At 43.0% G+C, this 21,618-nt stretch overlaps 1 protein-coding gene across 1 annotated transcript in view; it reads right to left on the bottom strand.

Moving 5' to 3' along the window:
- B3GALT5 (beta-1,3-galactosyltransferase 5) overlaps positions 1-21,075 on the bottom strand; it is a 43,995-nt gene extending 22,920 nt beyond the window's left edge. Inside the window, exons 1-2 of the mRNA XM_070597544.1 lie at positions 20,911-21,075; positions 2,091-2,169 (exon numbers count right to left, since the gene is read on the bottom strand). The gene's annotated coding sequence lies outside the window, so the exon portion shown is untranslated. The remainder of the gene's footprint in view (positions 1-2,090; positions 2,170-20,910) is intronic.
- Between the last annotated feature and the right edge of the window lie 543 nt (positions 21,076-21,618).

The following is a 21,618-nucleotide window of genomic DNA, read 5'->3' as shown; positions in this document are numbered from 1 at the left end:
CCACTGTCTGGTATTTTATCAGTTTCATTAACAGGACTGTGTTTCATTATTTCTTTGTGCCAACCTTGGACTTCTGCCCACCTTTCCCACTGGTTGATAACGCCAGGACAGAGCAAGGGTCCTTTTCTGTATCTTTCATCACTGTAGCATCTGTGGATGCCCAGTATTTGCCACATATAAGCCCAAAGGAAAGTTATTTTTAATTGAGGTCACACTGGTTTATAATATTATATAAATTTCAGGTGTACATCACTATATTTCAACTTCTGTATAGACGGCATCATGTCTACCACCAAAAAGCCAGTTGCCATTAGTCACCCTACGCTTGTGCCCCTTTACAAAGGAAAGTTTGGAATGAACCAATGAGAAGATGTCCATGTCTCCAAAAGCCAAATCATGCTTCTTTGCAACATTTTCTTACACAAAATCTCTCACTTTATATGGCATCTCCTAGGGACCAAACTGTTTTGCAAAACTTTTCAGTGCATTAGGTATTTTTGCTTTATGTGCATTTCATAAGACTTCAATTATTTCTCAGAAGAAACGGAATCTGGCTTATTTCAGTGGAAGAGGAAGCAACATCAAGCGTTTCACCCCCTACTGCTCACACTGAAGAGGCTCGTGGGTTATTAGAGGCAAAGAGTGGAGCGTCATTAGGACTGTTCAGAAACACAAGTCAGGATGCTTTAGCATGAAGAGGAATGAAAAGCTGTGCAGAGAAGAAAGACAGGGAAACCGATGGCACATACAGAGCATTAATTCCAGCATTTGCCTATTTGTGCCAGGAGGGAGGCATAGAATGATCATGCAGATGGAAGATAATCTTCGTTCAGGAAATAAGGCATACACAATAATAAAGAATGGCTGTCCAGACACAAAATTCAAAAGCACACGTGATTTGTCAACACAGCAGAAGTGACACTCTCAGAAGCAGTAAAACCTCTGTAGGGCAATCTCCTGACCTTCCCTCTCCACGTCCCATGTCGACCGCCCTCAAGCTGCTGCTTCCTGGACTGCAGGAAGTGTTCCTCTCCACAAACAAGGACACTTAGCCACGCCCCTTCTTGGTACCACCACAGCCCCTTGCACAGACCTTTACCAGATCGCTGTCAGAGTACAGTTATTTGCTTATACAGCGCTCCCCCACTTTACTGCGAGTGGCTTGGAACAGGAAATACTTTATTCATGTTTATTTAAATCTCCACACCTCATACCATAGTTTCACATAAGAGATGCTCAGGAAACATTTACTGGGTGCGTGAATAAATATTTACTATCCTGAGCTGAATTGTGTTCCCCCTAAATTCATATGCTGCAGTCCCAACCCCCAGGATCTCAGAATGTGGCCTTACTTGGACATAGGGTCATTGTAGATGCAATTAGTTAAGATGAGGCCACACCGGAGGAGGGTGGGCCCCTAATCCACGACTGGAGAAGAAATTAGGACACACACACACACAGAGAGAACACCATGGGAAGACAGAGGCAGGGATTGGGGTGGTGCTTCTACAAGCCAAGGAACCTCAAAGACTGACATCAAACCCCCAGAAGCTGGGGGAGAGGCCTGGGGCGGAGTCGGCCTCGCAGCCCCCAGAACCAGCCCTGCCCACACCGTGACCTCGGGCTCCTGGCCTCCAGACTGTGAGACAATCCATTTCTGTCGTCTCAGCCACTCGGTCTGTGGCCCTTTGTTACGGCGGCCCTCAAACACACACACAGTTACTAAGTGAATAAATGGATAAAATGACTCAAAGCAGTTATTCCCTCAAGATCTGCAGTGTGCTTTTGGTGCGCTTGCTAAGCAGCAAGCACAATGGCAGTATTAGGTGGAATTCCGCCCACGAGGAACATTGTATTTAGCTCTCTAAGTACACGCTTCCTCCTCTCTCTATGAATATTTTGAAAGGAAAAATGGTTTTTTCCATTTAATTTTTCCCCATTCGAGTTTTACTTCTGTTTGGAGAAAATCGACAGGCAGGGTCAGCTATCAAAGAGGAGACAAATTGTTACATTCAAGACTCGAAACCAGCTGGGGAGCTATTTCCATGCAGCTGCGTCCCATCCTTCCTTGGGTTCCTCTGCTGCCTTACCTCCCGGGGACCGCGTTCTCTCCTCTGGCCACCTCTAGGCAATCACAGCTTTGCAGTGAATCTATAGAAAGCAGCTTCCCTGAAATGGAAAAAGAAAATACAAACACGTAAACATCATCTCCTCATCAAAGGCAAGTCCTCCTCATGTCTTTCACTCTCTCACTTGAAAACCCAGCACAGGCACCAAGAATCGATGGAGGAAGGCAGAAATGTCTGAGAGAGAAGGTTCATTGACCCAGGTCACCAATGCCCAAGAAGTCCTGAAGGAGGCACTGTCCTGGGAGTGCTGGCGGAGTGTGGCTGAGCCTGTCAATGGGAGCATTAACAGAACCAAGACCCAGCTGCTCAGCAATTTCCCCCTCTGACATTTGGGTTTCTTGTGGAATCTGCTTCCAGCTTCACTCACATTCACTTTACTCAAAATCTGGCTGAAAGTAAATAGCTTTCATTAAAGATAACTTTGGCAGGAAAACCACAGATTTTAATGTGAAATGATTCACAGTGAAAATATGACACTTTTTAAAAGCTCGTTAAAATTGTTAAACATTGATGGGTTTATGAGAGAGGCCTACTGTTGCACTCAACAAACCACTTCATTTCTTCACCGGTATCTGGCTTTGAGCGCTGTGTTACAGAACAAGGTGGGGCCACTGTCCTGTAAAAACCAAAACTGGCGATGTGCCCTGAGAATTTTATTGAGAATATATATCCTACTTGAATAAGAAAAAGAAACAGAACATATCAGTTGGAGAAACAAGAACTCAGATTTAGACTAAAATAAGTGACTTATAAACACAGGTTTCAAATCCTAGTCATTTTCATTTTAAACCAGTATCTCCATAATTGTAACTACACGTACTTCTGAATAGCAATGTAAGTGTAGACAGACTTAATAGGAAAACGAGAGGTCATCATCCTGGCCATAAAGCACTACAACTAGGAATTAACATTAAGTTTAATCATCAAGTCATCAAAAATCCCAAACAATGAGAAATAAAGAAAATTAACCTTGAGGTCAAAGGAGAAATAATAAATGTGCAAGAATAGATTACTTATAAAACAAAACAAATGACAACACTAGATAAGATTCTTTTTTTTTGATAAATTCTTTTTTTTTCCAAAGATTGGCATCTGAGCTAACAACTGTTGCCAATCTTCTTTTTTTTTTTTCTTTCTGCTTTTTCTCCCCAAATCCCCCCAGTACATAGTTGTCTATTCTAGTTATGGGTCCTTCTACTTGTGGCATGTGGGACGCCATCTCAACATGGCCTGACGAGTGGTGCCACGTCCATGCCCAGGATCCGAACCAGCGAAACCCTGGGCCACCACAGCAGAGCACACAAACTTAACCACTCAGCCATGGGGCCGTCCCCATAGATAAGATTCTTTAGGATGAGTTCAAAGTCACTTTCAGAGGCAAATGTAGAGCCTTATGTACTTTCATTATTAAAGAAAAGAAAGAAATGGACTAAGCTCTCAAAGAATTTAGAAACCAAACAAAAATTATAGAAAAGAGCAAGAATAATAAAACCAAAAGCAGGACTGAATTAATTCAAACATGAAAACAAAGTTTCACAGATAAATATGCACCCATTTTCTCTCTTTAAAATGGACTAAGCTCTAGCATATCTAATAAATATAGAAAGAAAAGGGCGCAGGAAGAAATAAAATGAGAAATGACACATATGGAAGACAGATGATGTTAAGAGTTCGGTATTTGGAGCCCCGGGAAACTGGGTCAAATCTTAAGTCAGTCACTTATTAGTTATAAGATTCGGGGCATGTTTACCTTCTTAAGACTCAGTTTTCTCTAGATGAGAAATGGAAAACTTACAAAATGAGAAAATAATACTAACTACCTCTGAAAGTTCTTGCGAAAGTTAAATAAGTACTTCACAGTACCCAGGAACTAGTAAACACTCAAGCAATATTCTAGATCACCCCTAAGACTTCTGTGATTTTACTCTGTTTGATTCATAAAGCCCTACAATTCCTTCTTCTCAGGATATAATCACTTGACGTGGCCCAGGTCCACCGGCCGGGGTGACATTTGTGATTTCATCTTCAAAATAATGCAATTCAGAGCCTGGCCGGGTGGCATAGTGGTTAAGTTCACACTCTCCACTTCAGCAGCCCAGGGTTCATGGGTTCGGATGCCGAGCATGGACCTACACACTGCTCATCAAGCCAAACTGTGGCAGCATCCCACATACAAAAAATAGAGGAATATTGGCAACAGATGTTAGCTCAGGGCCAATCTCCCTCACCAAAATAAAAACGCAATTCATAGAAATTGGTGAAAGGTCCAATTCTTCCAGATTTGAAGAGGAACTGGTATGGCTGTGTAGGAGCTGGTGAGGGGGCAGCTGACATGGAGGGATTTGACAAGGGTCAAAATGTCCTCCAAAAAATACGTCCTTACAGCACAGTTTTGTGCTACAAGAAGCCTCCTACCAAAATGTAGAGTGGTGACCTGGTTAGAATCTGCCTGCAGATTGGTTTTGAAATGGCAGGCATGAGACAATGTCAAGGAAGAGAATGATGGAGAGCAAAGAACAGGATTTAGAAAACAAGAGTGAGAAGGGAGAAAAAATGGAGGTGAAAAGGGATCAATTGGATATATAAGAGAAAAACCAGATTAACGTCCAAACAGTGGCTAACATGATACTCCCTGGTGCCAGTTACTGTGCTAAGCACTTATCACGTGATCCTTATTCAGTCCTCACCACGCATCTAGAAGGTGGGCGCTAATGTTCTCTCTTACAAGGAGAAACCCACAGAGTAAAGTAAAGCCTGGGTCCTAAAGTGAGATGCTGGTCAAAGGCAGCATCTGCATACACACAAAGCACCCCAGGGTCCACAGTCCTCAACCCCACTGCTCACTCCCCCTCCCCGTGTCACAGGGAAGCATCCTCAGGGACCAAAAGAGGCTAAAGAAGGAAGGAGTCATCATCAATGTTCATCCTACAGAAAATTATGGAGCCAGAAGCTCTCAGACTTCCAAAATGCAGCTTCAGTGGAGTAATTGTGGCTAAAATCAGAGAGCAAATGACAATCCTTTAGAAGGAGAAGGAAGGTGATGGGGGCGGTTGGCTTAAATAAAACTCTCCGTCCAAGGAACCAACAGCTATAAAGAGACGATGGTCCAAAACCTGGGATGTGGAAACGGATGCAACAGAGCCGTTCAGTCAAGCCTGAAAACAGGACAAACCAGCACAGTAATAAATGATGACTGATGGAGGACTAGGGTGGGGGCAAGAAAGCAGAAAAGAGAGAAACGCCGGGCAACCTCTTTCCCAGAAGTAAAGCTCATGACTGTAAACATCTTATCTGTTAATAAGTAGGGATTTGTCAATAACAAAAAACAAACAGCCTTATTAAAAAATGGGCAAAGGACTCTTCTCCACAGAAGATATCCAGATGACCCACATGCACATGAAAAGATGCTCAATGTCACTAACCCCTAGGGAAATGCAAATCAAAACCACAGTGAGGGGCCGGCCCCGTGGCCGAGTGGTTAAGTTCGCGCACTCCGCTTCAGCGGCCCAGGGTTTGCTGGCTGGGATCCCGGGCATGGACATGGCACCGCTCATCAGGCCATGCTGAGGTGGCGTCCCACATGCCACAATTAGGAGGACCCACAACCAAAATATACAACTACGTACTGGGGGGCTTTGGGGAGAAGAAGAAGAAGAAAAACAGAAGATTGGCAACAGTTGTTAGCTCAGGTGCCAATCTTGAAAAAAAAAACCACAGTGAGATACTACTTCACACCCGCTATGAGGGCTATCATAAAAATAAATTATTAAAAAATTAACAAGTGTTGGCAAGTTTGTAGAGAAATTGGAACCCGTCCTTGTGCATTGCTGGTAGCAACGTAAACTGGTGCAGCACTGTGGAAAACGGCATGGCAATTCTTCAAAAAATAAAGCATAGAAATTATCACATGATCCAGTAATTCCATTTCTGAGTATCTGCCCCAACGAAATGAAAGCAGGGACTCGAACGGATATTTGCACACCCGTGTTCGTAGTAGCGTTATTCACAAGAGCCAAAAGGTGCAAACAACCCAAGTGTCCACAGATGGAGGAATGGATAAATAAAATGTGGTACATTCATACACTGGAATAGTAGCCCTAAAAAGGAAAGAAATTCTGACACAGGCTACAACACGAATGAACCTTGAAGACAGTACGCTAAGTGAAAGAAACCAGTCACAAAAGGACAGATACTGTATGATTCCACTTATATGAGGGACCTAGATAGTCAAATTCATAGAGACAGAAAGTAGAATGGTGGTCACCAGGAGCTGAGCACTGTGAAGAGAAGTGACGGATACAGGGTTTCCTTTCGGGGTGATGAAAATGTTCTGCAACTAGATAGTAGATTTGCTTGCACAACATTGTGAATGTACGAAATGTCATGGAATTGTGGCTAAAATGGTCAATGCAATTTATGTATATTTTACCAGGACAATGAAAAAGAATTTGGGGTTCATTGAATTGCAAACTTAGTGGGTAAAATTTATAATACTGATATTACACTTCAATAAAACTATTAATTAAAAAAATAAAAAGAAAGAAAAGAATCAAGAGTTGAAGGGAAGCGGAGATCAGAGCCGGAGGGACTGTGGAGTCCTTTCTGTCCGTATTGGGCAGGTTTTCCCTAACTGTGCCCCACCAGAGTTCAAGAGGACCCGTGTGTGTTTGGGGGCAGTGAGGTGGGAGGTGGGAGAGAGGTGGGATCGCAGATTGGGGGACCATCGGATTCAACAAAATTAAACAGGCTTCTTAACTGTAGGACTTTGGGGAAACTTTACAAAGTGAACATGTAGAGTGAATCTCAAAAAGAAGATTCATAGGCAGGTGGCCCACATTTCTCTGATCTTAGAACAGTTTGTGAGGAACACATTTTACAGACCCATTAAGAAATCAAATGGATAAAGAGAAGATTGACAGTGTGGCGGTGCAGCTGAATCAAGAGCACAGTTGAGACGGGTCAGCGGGAGAGCGAGAACCACCAGGCTCGATAAACCTGAATAACTAGGAACCAACCGCGTGAAAAATGCCTTCCTAACATCATAACTCTTCTTCCTCTAACCATTTAAATCTCCCACATGGTCTCTGGCATTATCGGTTTTCATTAGCCTGAAAAAGCTCCTCCATTTTACCTGATGGAAGAACCTGTGCTGACCACTTGGCTTCTGCACCCCACAATTACTACAGATGACCCAAAAAAGAGCATCAATCAGACAGGTGTTAACAGCATGTGTCAGAGGTCAGCAAAGTGCACATGCAACATTAGACTTGAGTGCCACACTCTAAGTCTAAAATGGGAAGCGTAAGTCTGTCAAAGAACAACTCAGAAAAAATTACTTCTTTTGCATGTAGTTTAGTTATCTTTCACAGAAATGGTTTCCTCCTGTGGGAGAGTCAGCTGGTAAAGTGACTCTCAGAGCAGAAGCAAAAACAAGATTTACAAGAGAGTGAGGATGGGGAGGAAAAAAACAACAGTCTTGGAGTAATGAATCTTTTTTGCACATTTCAGGGGGGTAACCCGATTAGTTAATAACTAGCAAACCGGGAATTTGGGCATTTGGTACCTGAGAAAGCCAAATAAAGGTATCAAAAAAAATCCAACATCAGTCATTCATGGATTCTCCAGAGATTCAGCTGTGGAGCATTCATGACAACTCGGATCCACAGAATGTCGACCACCATCCTTCCACCTACACCTCCATCTTAGTGAGGCCAGCTTCCTACCATTTATTTGCCTCATTCAAACTTCTCAATTCCTTAATTCATGTCCAATTATAACGGGCATCTGCTTCTCTCCAAAGATGCCAAACAACTCGGAATTCTGCCAGACTTTACACAAAACTGGGACATAGAACACCCCCTCTGACCTACTGCTAATGGGTTGAATAATGTCAGCAACTATTTTTGCTCAAATGTGTAATAGGGTATTGAGACATTTGTTTCTCTACTTTGTCCACACTGAAATGAAGCAGGAAGTTCAAGCTGGCCAAAAACATACAAGCAACACCAAACCAAAGGGACACAACTCTTGGCATACCCCTTGAAAGTGGTGGTCATGAAAAACCACCGAAAACAGAATTTTACACGTACCCTTTATGGGGGAGGTGAAAGTGGGGGAAAAGGTGAGGAAGTGAAATTCATAAGTCTTCCTTGTCTCCCTTCCAAGCCGGAGCAAAGGGAGCAGAGGTGGTCCACAGGAACGTGAAGGAAACAATCCTGTAGGGTAAACTGAAATTCAACCTGAAGCCTTGCCTTTGCACATTCCACAGAGAGAAGGAAGGCCCCACTGAAAGGAGAATCCTCATCTTCTGCCAGAGCTAACTGTCTCCAACCACAACCAGGACTTACATCAGAAACTTATCAGAAAGTGAATGTACTAGACACCTCAAGAGGGTCAACTTAACCTTACAAGAGTTCTTGAAGAAAGGAACAGAAGGAACAGCAGAGAAGAAATATGAGAAGAAATATCAGCAGAGAATGTTCCAGAACTGAAGATATGAGTCCTCAAATCAAAACTGCACCCTAGGGGCTGGCCCTGTGGCCATGTGGTTAAGTTCACATGCCCCACTTCGGTGGCCGGGGTTCAGAGGTTCAGATCCTGGGCGCAGACGTACACACTGTTCACCAAGCCATGCTGTGTGGGAATCCCACATAGAGGAACTAGAATGACTTACAACTAGGCTATACAACTATGTACTGGGGTTTGGGAGAGAAAAAAAATGAGAGAGAGCAGAAGATTGGCAACAGATGTTAGCTCAGGGCCAATCCTCCTCACCAAAAAGCATTAAAAAAAAACCCTGCACCCTAAGTACCCAGCATGATAAATAAAGATAAATCCACACCTCAACACATCACAATGAAACTGCAGAACATCAAGGACCAGGAGAAAGTCTCAAAAGTTATCAGAGAGAAAGGCAAATTATCCACAAAAGCCTGAAAATTAGACTGACAGAAATGTCTCAGACCAATAATTTAAATCAGAAGATGATGGAATGTGATGTTGAAAATGCTGGAGGGAAATTATTGCCAATCCAGAATTTCATACCCAGTTAAACTAACATGCAAAAGCAAAGCCATAATTAGGACATTTTCAAACACACAAATAGTATGAAAGTTTACTGCCCATATAGCCTTACTAAAGAATTATAATGGATGCACTTCAGCAAGATGTGCAAACCCAGGCGTATGTCAAGAGACACAGGACACAACAATAAGCACGGAAATTGACCACATATGTGATTAAACTTAACTAATTTATTCCATAAAAATAACTAATTTTTCATGTTTAAAAAGTTAAAACCAAAAGCTAGGCAAGAGCTACAAAATAAAGGAGAGAAGTTGTTTGCTAATTAAAGTATGCTAACATCCTTGTCATGATAGGGAAAATGATAGAAATACTGAAAAACTTTATATATGGTTAAAATACGTGACTCAAAATTGAGGATAATCACTAAAAGAATGGAAATACAGTCCACAGCTTGCAAACCAGCAAAGGGGGAAAACGGGAACACAGAAAACTTTATCAATTAACAGGAGACAAAAAATGAAGAAAAGACAACTAAAGGAAAAAGTTGGTAAGGAGAAAACACATGAGATAATAGAATTAAGTCTAAGTATCTCAGAAGCCACACTTATTATAAATGGACTAATCTCACTTATTTAAAAACAGAATTTATCAGATTGGCAAAAACAATATCCATCTCTACGCAGGTTAAAATGACACACCCAAAGGAAAGGTACAACTATAGGTGGGAAAGATGCCCGCAAGAACTAGGAAGGTGGGGGGTGCTGAGAGGGACCCCAGTGCAGCCACGTGACACAAGAGAGAGCTCAGGCCAAAAGCATCAATATGACACAGCATTCACCACATCATCTTATGACACGGAGCCTTGATAAACGTGTAAGCCTTCACAACACAGTCTCAAAACACGTAACACAAAAATTGACAATATTACAAAGATCAACTGTATTTTTCCACCTTCCTCTCAAAAAGTATAACAAGGGCAAAACAAAAAATAGTAATAATAATGATTTGATGAAGAAAACAAATAAACCTCATTTAATAAATACGTAGAGAAAAAGAGAATAACCATTCTTTTTAATTGCACATGTACCATTTATAGGAACTGAAAATCAACATAAAAACATAATGGGGAAAAATGTATGTTTTGAAACTTTTAAATCTATATGGGAAATAATTTATAGGTTAAAGAGGAAATCACAATGGATATTTTAAAACAAACAAAAATTAAAGAACAACTTATCAAAACCTGTAGAATGCAGCAAAAATTTCTTAGGAATAAATTTACAGGGCAAAAAAGAAGGATTTAAAATAAATTAAGTATGTAATTCAGGAAGCTGGAAAAAGAAAATAAACATTAAAAGGCAAGAAAAGGGGAGAAATGGTAATATGAGTCGCAAAGAATGAAATGGAGAATAAAACAAAAAGGATCGCTCTATACTCAAAAACTATTTATTAGCAAAACTAATAAAATAAATAAAGCTCTAGCAAGATTTAACTGGAAAAGAGAAAAGATGCCAAAATAAGCCAAATTAAAAAAGAAAAGGTCCACAAACAAAGAGAAATAAAATTTTTTTAAATCATAATAGAATATTATGAACAACTTTATGCCAATAAATTTCAAAACCTAGATAAAATCATTTTGTAAAAAATCACAAATAACAAAGTTCACTGAAAAAGAAACAGAACTTGAATAAGCAAAGAACAATTAAAGACACTGAATCTGTAACCAAAATCCTACCTGCCCCCACCCCAAAAGACAACTCAAAAAGATTTAGAGGTGAACTTTACTGAGTTTTAAAGGAAAAAAAATCCTTTTTTACAAGCTGTTTCAGAGAAAAACAGAAAAAAAAATTCAACTTCAGACAGAGATAGTAAAAAGAAAAGAAAATTATGAACAACAGCTCTTTCAAAAAAAAGTTCCTAAATAATTCACGAGATTATCATTAATATACTATGCCAGTAAATTAAAGGAAGAAAAAATACATGATTCTCTCAACAGATGCAACTAAAAAAAATCGATAAAATTCAGCACTGATTCATGAGAAAGAAGGGAACTTATTAACTTGACAAAGAGTATTCATTAAACACCTAGCCTAAGTATCATACTAAATAGTGAAACTTAAAAGAATTCCCATTAAGGTCAAGATCACAATATGGATGTCCACTATTACTGATTTATTAAACACGGTACTCGAGGTCCTAGCCAATCCAATAAGACCAGAAAAGGAAATAAGAGGTATAAGAATCGGAAAATGAAGAAATGAAGATATTCTTCTTTACAGACAATATTGTATCAGACCAAATAGTCTAGGTTATGCCACAGTTAACAAACAACCTCAAGAAAAAACAGCAAGTTCATTTTCACATAGGTCAGGTCCTCTGCTGATCTAGACTACTTCTGAAGGCAGCTGTCCTCCAAAAGTTGATTTATCATTTTACGGATCTTACGACATGTTCGCATCAATATGTGCTTACACTAGCAAAGCAAAGAGAGCTGGAAAATCAAGCACCTACAAGTAAATCCCTCAGGATTCATCGCTTCAGCTCCCACTTCATTGGTCAGAAAAAGTTATATGACCGTGTCTAACTTCAAAAGTTTATGAGGCCAACCTGATGGTGTAGTGGTTAAGTTCGTGCACCCCGATTCAGCGGCCTGGGGTTCACGGGTTCCCGGGCACAGACCTAGCACATCGCTCATCAAGCCATGCTTGATGCCCCACACACAAAATGGAGGGAGACTGGCACAGATGTTAGCTCAGGGCCGATCTTCCTCACCAAAAAAAGAAAAAAAAGTTTAGAGAAGAAAAACCTCCCACATGCTAGGAAGACACAAATAACCAAAATATCTAATACAATTATCTATGCAAAACATTCAAGAAGATATATATATAATCTATCAGAACCAATAAGAAAATTTATCAAACTTCTGTGGTATTATTACTAAAAAGGCGTAACTTCAATCTAATCGTAAAAAAAAGTCAGGCAGAGCCAAGCTGAGGAACGTTCTACAAAAATAACTGCCCTGGATGCTTCCCAAATGTCAAGTTCATGAAAGACAAAGAGAGACTAAATAACTACTACAGATTAAAAGAGAATAAGGAGCCATGACAACCAAACGCAAACAGGATTCCGGCTGGGATCCTAGACCACAAAAATGACACTAGCAGGAAAAATGGCAAAATTCAAACAAGGTCTGAAGATTAATTAAGAGTACTGTGTGAATGTTCATTTCCTGTTCTCAGTAACTGAACTATTAATGTTAACATATTAACTAACCATGTAAAGGGAAAGCTGGATAGAAGATACACAGAAACTCTCTCTACAATTTCTGCCACTTTTCCCTAAGTCTAGAATTCTTTCAAAATAAAGACTTTTTAAAAGCAGCAACAAAAATGTCAATCACAAGAGCATCAAAAACTATAAAAAAAGGTATCAAGGACTGAATCTAACCAAAGATGTGCAAGACTGCTGGATTACAAAATGTTATTAGAGAACATTCAGGAAGGCGGTTCAAGATGGCAGCACGGGAAGATCCTGAACCATTTCTTCCACCGAAACAACAAATCCGCAGCTACCTACAGAACAATTCCCCCTGAAAAGAGCTTGAGAAGTAGCTGAACAGCTATTCCACAACAAGAGATGAAAGGGGACATCAGGTAGGGAGCAGAGGAAGAGATGAGGTCTCACAGAAAACTCCACCCCTGGCGCACTGACCCACAATCGGGATGAATCTCAAAAAAAACGGAGCTTCTCCCTAAGGAACAAGGGGTTTGTGCCCCACATCAGGCACACCACCCCTGGGGACCTGCAGCGGAAGGAAGGATAAGCTCCCACAACATCTGGCTTTGAAAACCGATAGGGCTGATGTCCAGGAGAACCATAAGACTGTAGGAATGGAGACTCCATTCTTTTTTTTCAGACTGGCCCTGAGCTAACATCTGTTGCCAATCTTCTTTTTTCTCTTCTTCTTCTTCTCTCCAACACACATAGTTGTATATTCTAGTTATAAGTTCTTCTATGTGGGACGCCGCCTCAGCACAGCTTGATGAGCCATGCTAGGTCTGTGCCCAGGATCCGAACTGGTGAAAACCTGGGCTGCTGAAGTGGACTTAACCACTCGGCCATGGGGCTGCCCCAGAGACTCCACTCTTAGAGGAGAATCCTGCACCCAGATTCACTCGCCCAGGACCCAGTGCAAAAGTAGCAGTTTGAAAAGTGCCTAGACCTAAATACATTATAAAGAGAAATAAGGTGGGAAAACTTGTTCAATATGTCATGACTTAGTGTAAGGCCATACCAATTAAGTCAGTGAGTATTTGTGAAGTATAGACAAATAGACCAAAGTTATGGACTGAATTACATCCTCTGCAAAAAGCTCTAACCCCAACACGACTATATTTGGAGAAAGGGCTTTTAGGGGGTAATTAAGGTTAAATGAGCTCATAAACTGGGGTTGTAATCCAACAGGATTGACAGCCTTATGAGAAGAGGAAGAGAGAGCGAGCTCTCTCTCTCCGCCATGTTGAGGACACAGCCAGGAGGCTGCCACCTGCAAGCCAGGAAGAGAACTCTCACTAGGATCTGGCACCCTGACCTCCCCCTTCCAGCCTCCAGAACTGTGAAAAAATAAATTTCTGTTGTTTACGCCCCTAAGTCTATGGTATTTTGTTACGGCAGCCTGAGCAGACCAAGACACCAATAAAACAGAAGAGACAGCCCAGAAACAGATCTACACATATCTGCCAGAAACGGCATTATGAATCACCAGGAAAGCACCGACTATCGATTTAATGATCTGGAACTACTGACTATTCCCATGGAAAAATCAAATGTGAACCTCTAGCTCATCACATACCAAAAGCAAATCCAAGGAGGATTAAAAACCTAAACGTGAAAAGCGAAACTCGAAGACTTTTAGAAGAAAATATATGACACTATCTTTAAAACCTTAAAGTGGGGGAAATTTTCTTAAGACAGAAAAAAGCACAAACTGTAAATGAAAATTTGGTAAATTTGACCAAATTAAAAAAATTGGTCAACAAAAACGTAAAAACACAAGCCACAGACGAGTAGATGATATCTGCAATGCATATTATAGAAAGGAAGGATCTAGAATTTCTAAACGAACTTCTATAAACTAATAAGAAAGAGATACCCCCAGATGGAAGATGAGCAAAAGGTATGAACAGGCCATTCACAGAATGGTTTTTACATATATATAAACATACACGAACACATATATATTTTGTTTTTAGTATACATACATATATATGAAAAGACGCTTTACTGGAATCAGGCAAACGGACATTAAAACAGCCAGATACTATTTCATACCCACAATATTTACAAAAATGTAAAAGTCCAATAATTCTAAGTGTTGGTGAGGCTGTGGAGAAACAGAAACTGAGAGACCCGGTTATACAGTAGGTGGGGGAATAAACTGGCACAGCGACCTGGGAGAGCATTCTTCAGTATGGAAGGATGGAGACACGCATGCCCTTTGACTCGATTATTCTTTTCTAGAGACATACGTAAAGGAAACTCATACGTGTGTGCAAAAGGAGACCCAGACCGGAAGGTGTATTATAGCATTTTTATATGAAAAATGAGAACCATCAAAACATCCATCAACAAAAGGACAGTCAAATCCATCCTAAGATAATTGTGTAACGTAATTTTATGCAGCCATAAAAATGAATGAACTAGACCTGTGTGTCTCCACAGGGATAAATGTCAAAAAGACCACAAATGAAGAAGAGTTGCGGTAACAATAGGACAGTAGGAAACTATTTTAGAAAGCTTCAAAAATGGAACACAATACCATACATTCAGCCTGGATACCCGCATATGCAGTAGTGATGTCAATACACGCAGGGGAAAGACAAGTAAGAGTTCAGGAGAGTGAGAAGGGAAGAAAGGAGGTCCAGAGGCCTGGGGGGTGGGGTGCGGAGGAGGCGTCAATGATGCTTTGAAATCGTGTTATCTTTAAATTAGAAGCAAGTACGTCAGAGCTCAGCAAAGCTGGGTTGTGGACTCATACGTGGTTTGTCTGTTACTCTTGACTCTTTTGTCTGGTTGAAATCATTTAAAACTTGAAAAAAAATTAATACCTCCAAGCTACATCCTGAATTTGGAGGCACTCTGAAACCTGAGTGTACCCTGAAAGCCACGTTTAACAAAATTACAGGAAAAACGAATAGAGACTAAGTCTACTAATCATAATTATCCACGATTCAAGCTACACCCTTTCCTCCCTCCTACCCTCAGGCAAAAGAAAAGCAGGTACAAAATGATATCCAGCACACAGATTGAAGCTCCGAGAAGAAAACAGACAAATTTCACAGACGGAGAGAAGCAATCCAGGATAATTCACCAAATTATATCCAAGGAGACAACTGAACCTGCCCTTGTTAAATATACTGGACATAAAAAGGAATGGCAGAGAAAATATGCAAATCCACTAAAGAAAGCCAGGGGAAAGCAATGGGAAGGAAGTGTGCGAGAAAGACAAATAAAGAAGCCGGGCTGGAAGAAAATATACTCCCAGATGTGGGTTAAAAGCTCTCACATTGGTCCTGGTGAGAATCAGTAAACACAAGACAAACACCCCTGGATGGATATTTCTCCATCCCTGGGTCCATCCCTACATGGAACATTTTTAGCCTTGAGGTTGATGTGGAAGATTTCATTAGACACTGGAAGGATGAGTACTTTGAAACAATGATTTTGAAACTGTCTGTGTCATCCCAGGCACTTACAGCTTTACAAACGTGGACCACACTCTAAGCAACCCAAAAAAAAAGTTTTGAGGGGCTGGCCCCGTGGCCGAGTGGTTAAGTTCGCGCACTCCGCTGCAGGCGGCCCAGTGTTTCATTAGTTCGAATCCTGGGCGCGGACATGGCACTGCTCATCAAGCCACACTGAGGCAGCGTCCCACATGCCACAACTAGAAGGACCCACAACAAAGAATACACAACTATGTACCGGGGGGCTCTGGGGAGAAAAAGGAAAAAATAAAATCTTTAAAAAAAAAAAAAAGTTTTGACACTAACTGACTTGCCGCCACAAGAAAATAAGAACGTGATATTGGTGAAACAAGAAAGGAAACATGGGAGGACAAGGCGAAAGAATGAGATTAAAAAGGGAACCTGCAAGAGGTCAGGAACCGATAACCAAAACACCTCTATGAAAAAAGAATCCAGCAAATAAATTAGAAATAGCAAGAAAAAGAATAGACAGAGTTGTAAACTTAAGTGTAACGCCCAGGGATGGCTTCAGATAATTACGGAGAGTCAGAGATTAAATAAAATGCATGGGGACCAAAATTTAGACAACAAATTAAACCCTACGCCCCTGACATCAGTCATTTTATTCAAGCAATTCTTCTGTTGCTCAAAATAGCTTGGGAACATTTTTTGGCAATAACTTTCAAAACCAAGGGTTTTTTTTTTTTTTAAATCATTAAAAGAAAACTAGTTTCCTTACTTTCTTTTCATACCTCATTCTTGATCCAAAAGAATCTTATCTGGCATGAGACAGCGCTTGGCGCTGAATCGGAAAATAATAACAATAGCTATAATTTATGTAAGACTTACATATCCTGGCACTGTTCTAAAGCTTTATCTATATGAAAGCATTTAATCCTCATAACCACCCCTATGAAATAAGTGCTGTCATAATCTCCGATTTCAGTTAAGGAAACTGAGTCATAGAGAAATTAAGTAACTTGCCAAACACCTGGCAGAGCTGGGCTGTGAACCCAGGCATCGGGCTCCAGAGCCAAACCCTTTATCTCCATGTGAATATTTATTGAAGGAGTGAATGGATGGTCAGCTACTTTATTGACCCAACTTGGTCCCAAACGACTTCAGGCTCTTTTTTCTTCTATTGAGGATATGGGAAAACGTTCAAAATAAGATATAAAAATTCTGGTTGATTTGTTTTTCAAATGCCTCATTACACAATACTCAAATCTCCTAATTCTGGTTTTCAACTGAAGGCGACATTCGTTGTCAAAATCTCTATAAATCATCTTTCCCACCCCTTCACCTTGCCTCTCCAGACACAAGCTCTTAATCCCTTCATAGGCAAAGAAAATTCTTGTCAAAACCTGCAGGAGCCCAGCCACGAAGCTTCAACGGACTTTAAGCTCTGAGGTACCCTCTCGTCAGGCCAAGGGCAAAGGAGAAGAGTCTGGAATTAGGAAAGCTGGGAGGAACCCTCACACACCCAAGGGGCTTTCCTGGGAGCAAGGAGGAGCAGCAGAGGCACGCCATGGGGAGCAGAAGGGGAAAGTTCAACCGAACACTACAGGAGGTTACAAACCTGGGGTCACCCAAAGGCACCAAGGGCAGGGGTGCAGAAACAAGGCTGCGAGCTCCTGACGGTTGAGTTATATTCAAGGGACAGGGATGTGGCAGCTCAAGGCCCATCAGATTCATCCTTGTCAGCATCCCAGGCATCTGGAGAGGCTGACAAAGGCCAAGCAGTTTCATGGCCATTGGAACCAGGATTGAGGACCAGGATCCAGTCCTGGCAGAAAACCAAGTAAAAATTTGATCAGAAGCCGGGTCAAATGGATGAGCATCCTGGGGAGGCGAAGGTTTCCCCTGGGACAGCAGTGCCTGGCTCGGAGCCCAAGGCCAACTGCATGCCCAGGAAGGAGGTGATGGAGACCCTGAAATCCTTCCAGGGTTGAGCTGAACTGGCCTGAGTCTGTAGCCGGTCAAGCAGGACTGAGGAAGGAGGGCTGAATGCTGGCGATGGATGAAAGGATAGAGACTGTCACCCACGCGAGGAAGCTGGGCCAGGTGCGTACAATCTCATAAAATCAGACGTGAACGATGAGCCTTGTTCATTCAAGCTACCTACTAAGAAATCCTACAAAAGAAAGGATGCCCTTATCTGGAAGAAGCTTTGCAAAGACAACACTGTCCTTGTCAATTTTTTGAGGTGACAGCTTAGTGAAACATCTTTACATTCTGAGTCGCATTTCCAGGAGCTAAATGTCAGTGGACTCTCTGCACATATCAGAGTCTAATTATTTTTTGTTTTACCTAACAAAGGAACGATATAACATGAACTGACTTGAAAAAAGAAGGAAAATAGGAAAGAAGAGAGAAAACAGGTCTTAACAGATACGCATCCATTCCTTAAAAGGAAGATATAGATATTTTTTTTTTTTGCCATGCTGTACATTACATCCCCAGGACTTATTTATTTCATAACTGGAAGTGTGTACCTTTCAATCCCCTTTACCCATTTCACCCACCCTCCCCACTCCACCTCTGGCAACCACCAATCTGTTCTCTGTATCTATGAGTTCAGTTTTTTGGGTTCTTTTTAGATTCCACGTATAAGTGAGATCACACAGAATTTGTCTTTCTCTGTCTAACTTATTTCACTAAAAGGAAGATATGAAATGCTCTCTCTTTGAAGCGATTTGTATATGACATGTACCTGTTTAAGAGGAAGCACCATAAAAGATGGGCGTATCCTAGACTACATAACTTAATTGAAATGTTACATGTAAGGATGGGCAGAATCAGCATGCATTTACCCACAAACATGACTCTAGGAATTTCCTGTCTATAAAACACTCTACACAGCAGACATTCCCCACCCCCAGCACTCATTGGAATATGATACTTCCCCAGAACCCTATCTTCATTAAATTCTACTCCTCCGTCTCAAGAAGCCAGGGCAGAAACAGCAAACGAGAGGGACATGGAGACAGGAGGTGATGTTAATATTTACAAAAGGCAAATTCATAACAAAGAAGTTTTTCAGTTTGCCGTGCTAATACAAAGGAAGAGTGAAAAGTAACTTCACAACATCTGATCACTGCAGATGTGGAAAGGGTTTTCCATAATTGGAAGTTGTATTTATCCCCAACAAGTCAGACACCTAAACAAAAAAAAAGGTGAAACAGAAACAGGATTTTAAAAAAGGTAAATGCAATATTTGTCGTGCATATTTACGACACATGTTACACACACACATACACACACCAATTGGTAGAAGTGTTGTTAAAAATGTTGATTATAAAATCTTAAGGCGCCTCACTGCCTTGAGGAATGACCTGAAGAGACTCGCTGCCCGCCCTCTCTACGAAGTCAAAACCCTGCGGGCACTTCTTAGTGAAAAGATGTCTTCACCATATTGCCCGTCAGCCCCTCCACAACTCCCACACTCTGCTGGGAGCTGTCTGTGCAGAATGCTAGGCAGTTGATTTTTTTCTTTTTATATTGGGTTATTCATGTTAACTGTGAGGGGGAAAAAAAGGAAGATTGGCAACAGATGTTAGCTTAGGGCCAATCTTCCTCACCAAAAGAAAAAAAAAAGACAAGCAATAAATGCAGGCAAAGATGTGGAGAAAAGGGAACCCTTGTCCACTGTTGATGGGAATGTAAATTGGTACAGTCGCTATGGAAAACAGTATGGAGGTGCCTCAAGAAATTAAAAATAGAACTACCATATGATCCAGCTATCCCACCTCTGGGTATATAATCCAAAGGAAAGGAAAATGTTATATCAAAAAGATATCTCTACTTCCACATTCACTGCAGCATTCTTCACAAGAGCCAAGCTATAATAGCCAAGAAACAACCTAAATGTCTGCAGACAGATGAATGTTTAAAATGCGGTAGATATATATACAAGGAATATTATTCAGCCTTAAACAAGAAAGAAACCCTGCCATTTGGGACAACATGGATGAAACTGGAGGGCATCACGCTAAGCGAAATAACCCATAAAGAGAAAGACAAACACTGCAAGATATCACTTATATATGCAATCTTTAAAAAGGGGGGGAGGGTTAAACTCATAGAAACAAAGTAGCAATAGCCAGAGGCTAGGGGGTGGGAGAAATAAGAAGAGGTTCTAAGGATCTAATGCATAACACGATGACTATAGTTGACAACACTGTACTATATAACTGAAATTTGCTAAGAGTACAACTTAAACGTTCTCACCCAAAAATAAATAAATAAATACACTGTTAGATCAAGTTTGATGAAATTTGGTCTGTAACCATTTTCTTTTCCTTAATTTAAAAAGAAGACAGAGAACCAGCCTGCAATACGCGGGGATCAGAAGGGCCAGGCGGTCAAAAGAGCCCCTGGTCCCCCGCCTCACCTTTCCCAGGGCGCCGTCCCCACGCCCCCCGCGCGCCCAGCGCCTCCCGCGTTCCCCTCGCCGGCACCACCCGGGCCCGCTCCCCGCGCGCCCGCACCTCCCTCGGCCTCCGCGCTCCCCGTGCCCTCCGGCCCCCGTCTCCAGCGCCCGAACCTCCCCCGGCCCCCGCTCTCCTCGCGCCCCGCCTGCCGTGCCCCCGGCGCCGGCACCGCCGGCACCACCTGCGCCCCCCGCGAGCCCGCATCTCCCCCGGCCCCCGCTCTCCTCGCGCCCCGCCTGCCGTGCCCCCGGCGCCAGCACCGCTGGCACCACCTGCGCCCCCAGCGCCCAGCGCGCCCACACCTCTCCCGGCCCCCGTTCTCCCCGCGCCCCGCCTGCCGTGTCCCCGGCGCCGGGACCGCCGGCACCATCTGCGCCCCCCGCGAGTCCCCATCTCCCCCGGTCCCCGCTCTCCTCGCGCCCCGCCTGCTGTGTCCCCAGTGCCGGCACCACCTGCGACCTCCGCGCCCCCCACGCCCCGCGCGTCCGCACCTCGCCCGGCCCCGCTGTCCCTGCGCCCCACCTGCCGTGACCCCGGCGCCGGCACCACCTGCGCCCCCCGCGCCCCGCGCGCCCGCACCTCCCGGCTCTCACGGTGCGCCCGGCACTCGCTCGGCGGCCCGGCCGGGCTGCAGCCGCAGCGAGCTCACAGCCGCATCGCGGCGAGCAGAGCCGGGGACCCGCGGCCGGTCCTCGGAGGAGCTGGATGCAGGCCGAGCGCCGCTGGCCCCTCCGCACGGCATTTAGGAGGTGGGAGGAGCGGCGCGGCGATGCGCACAGGAAATCTGATAGGTTCAGGAGGCGGGCGGGCGGAGGACGCGGGGCGCTGCGGCTTGGGATGGGGGGGAGGGCGCCCCGAACCCCGCCGCCGCTCTCGCCGGGCTCCAGGAACTGGCAGGACCCTTATGCTGGGTGCCCGGGAAGGCCACAGGAACTGTCTGCAAGGTTCCGCCTCCATAGACCCAGGGCAAGAGCATCTTTCACCGAGCACCAGACATTCACGATGGTGGAATTTGCTCATCTCCCCTTAGGCCGATTCTTCGAGTTCCTCGTCCTGCCTTCCCCGTGGACGGTCCCAAAGTTAACTTTGAAAACATTCTCTGTGCCGGGAAGGCAGCGCGGTCCTGTGCTACTCAAATTCAGTTGGCTTTGAGCAGTGTGTCACGTTCTGATAACAGGATGGGGCGTTATGGGGGCTGTTTGTGTTGGGGAGCCCACAGCTGGTGTATCAAATGAAGATTACGCAGATTCTAACCCGCTCAATGAAGAGGCACGAGCCCTCCACACG

Source organism: Equus przewalskii, chromosome 27 (genome assembly GCF_037783145.1).
Source record: "Equus przewalskii isolate Varuska chromosome 27, EquPr2, whole genome shotgun sequence".
Taxonomy (NCBI): domain Eukaryota; kingdom Metazoa; phylum Chordata; class Mammalia; order Perissodactyla; family Equidae; genus Equus; species Equus przewalskii.
This window is presented reverse-complemented; position numbering and strand designations above follow the sequence as displayed.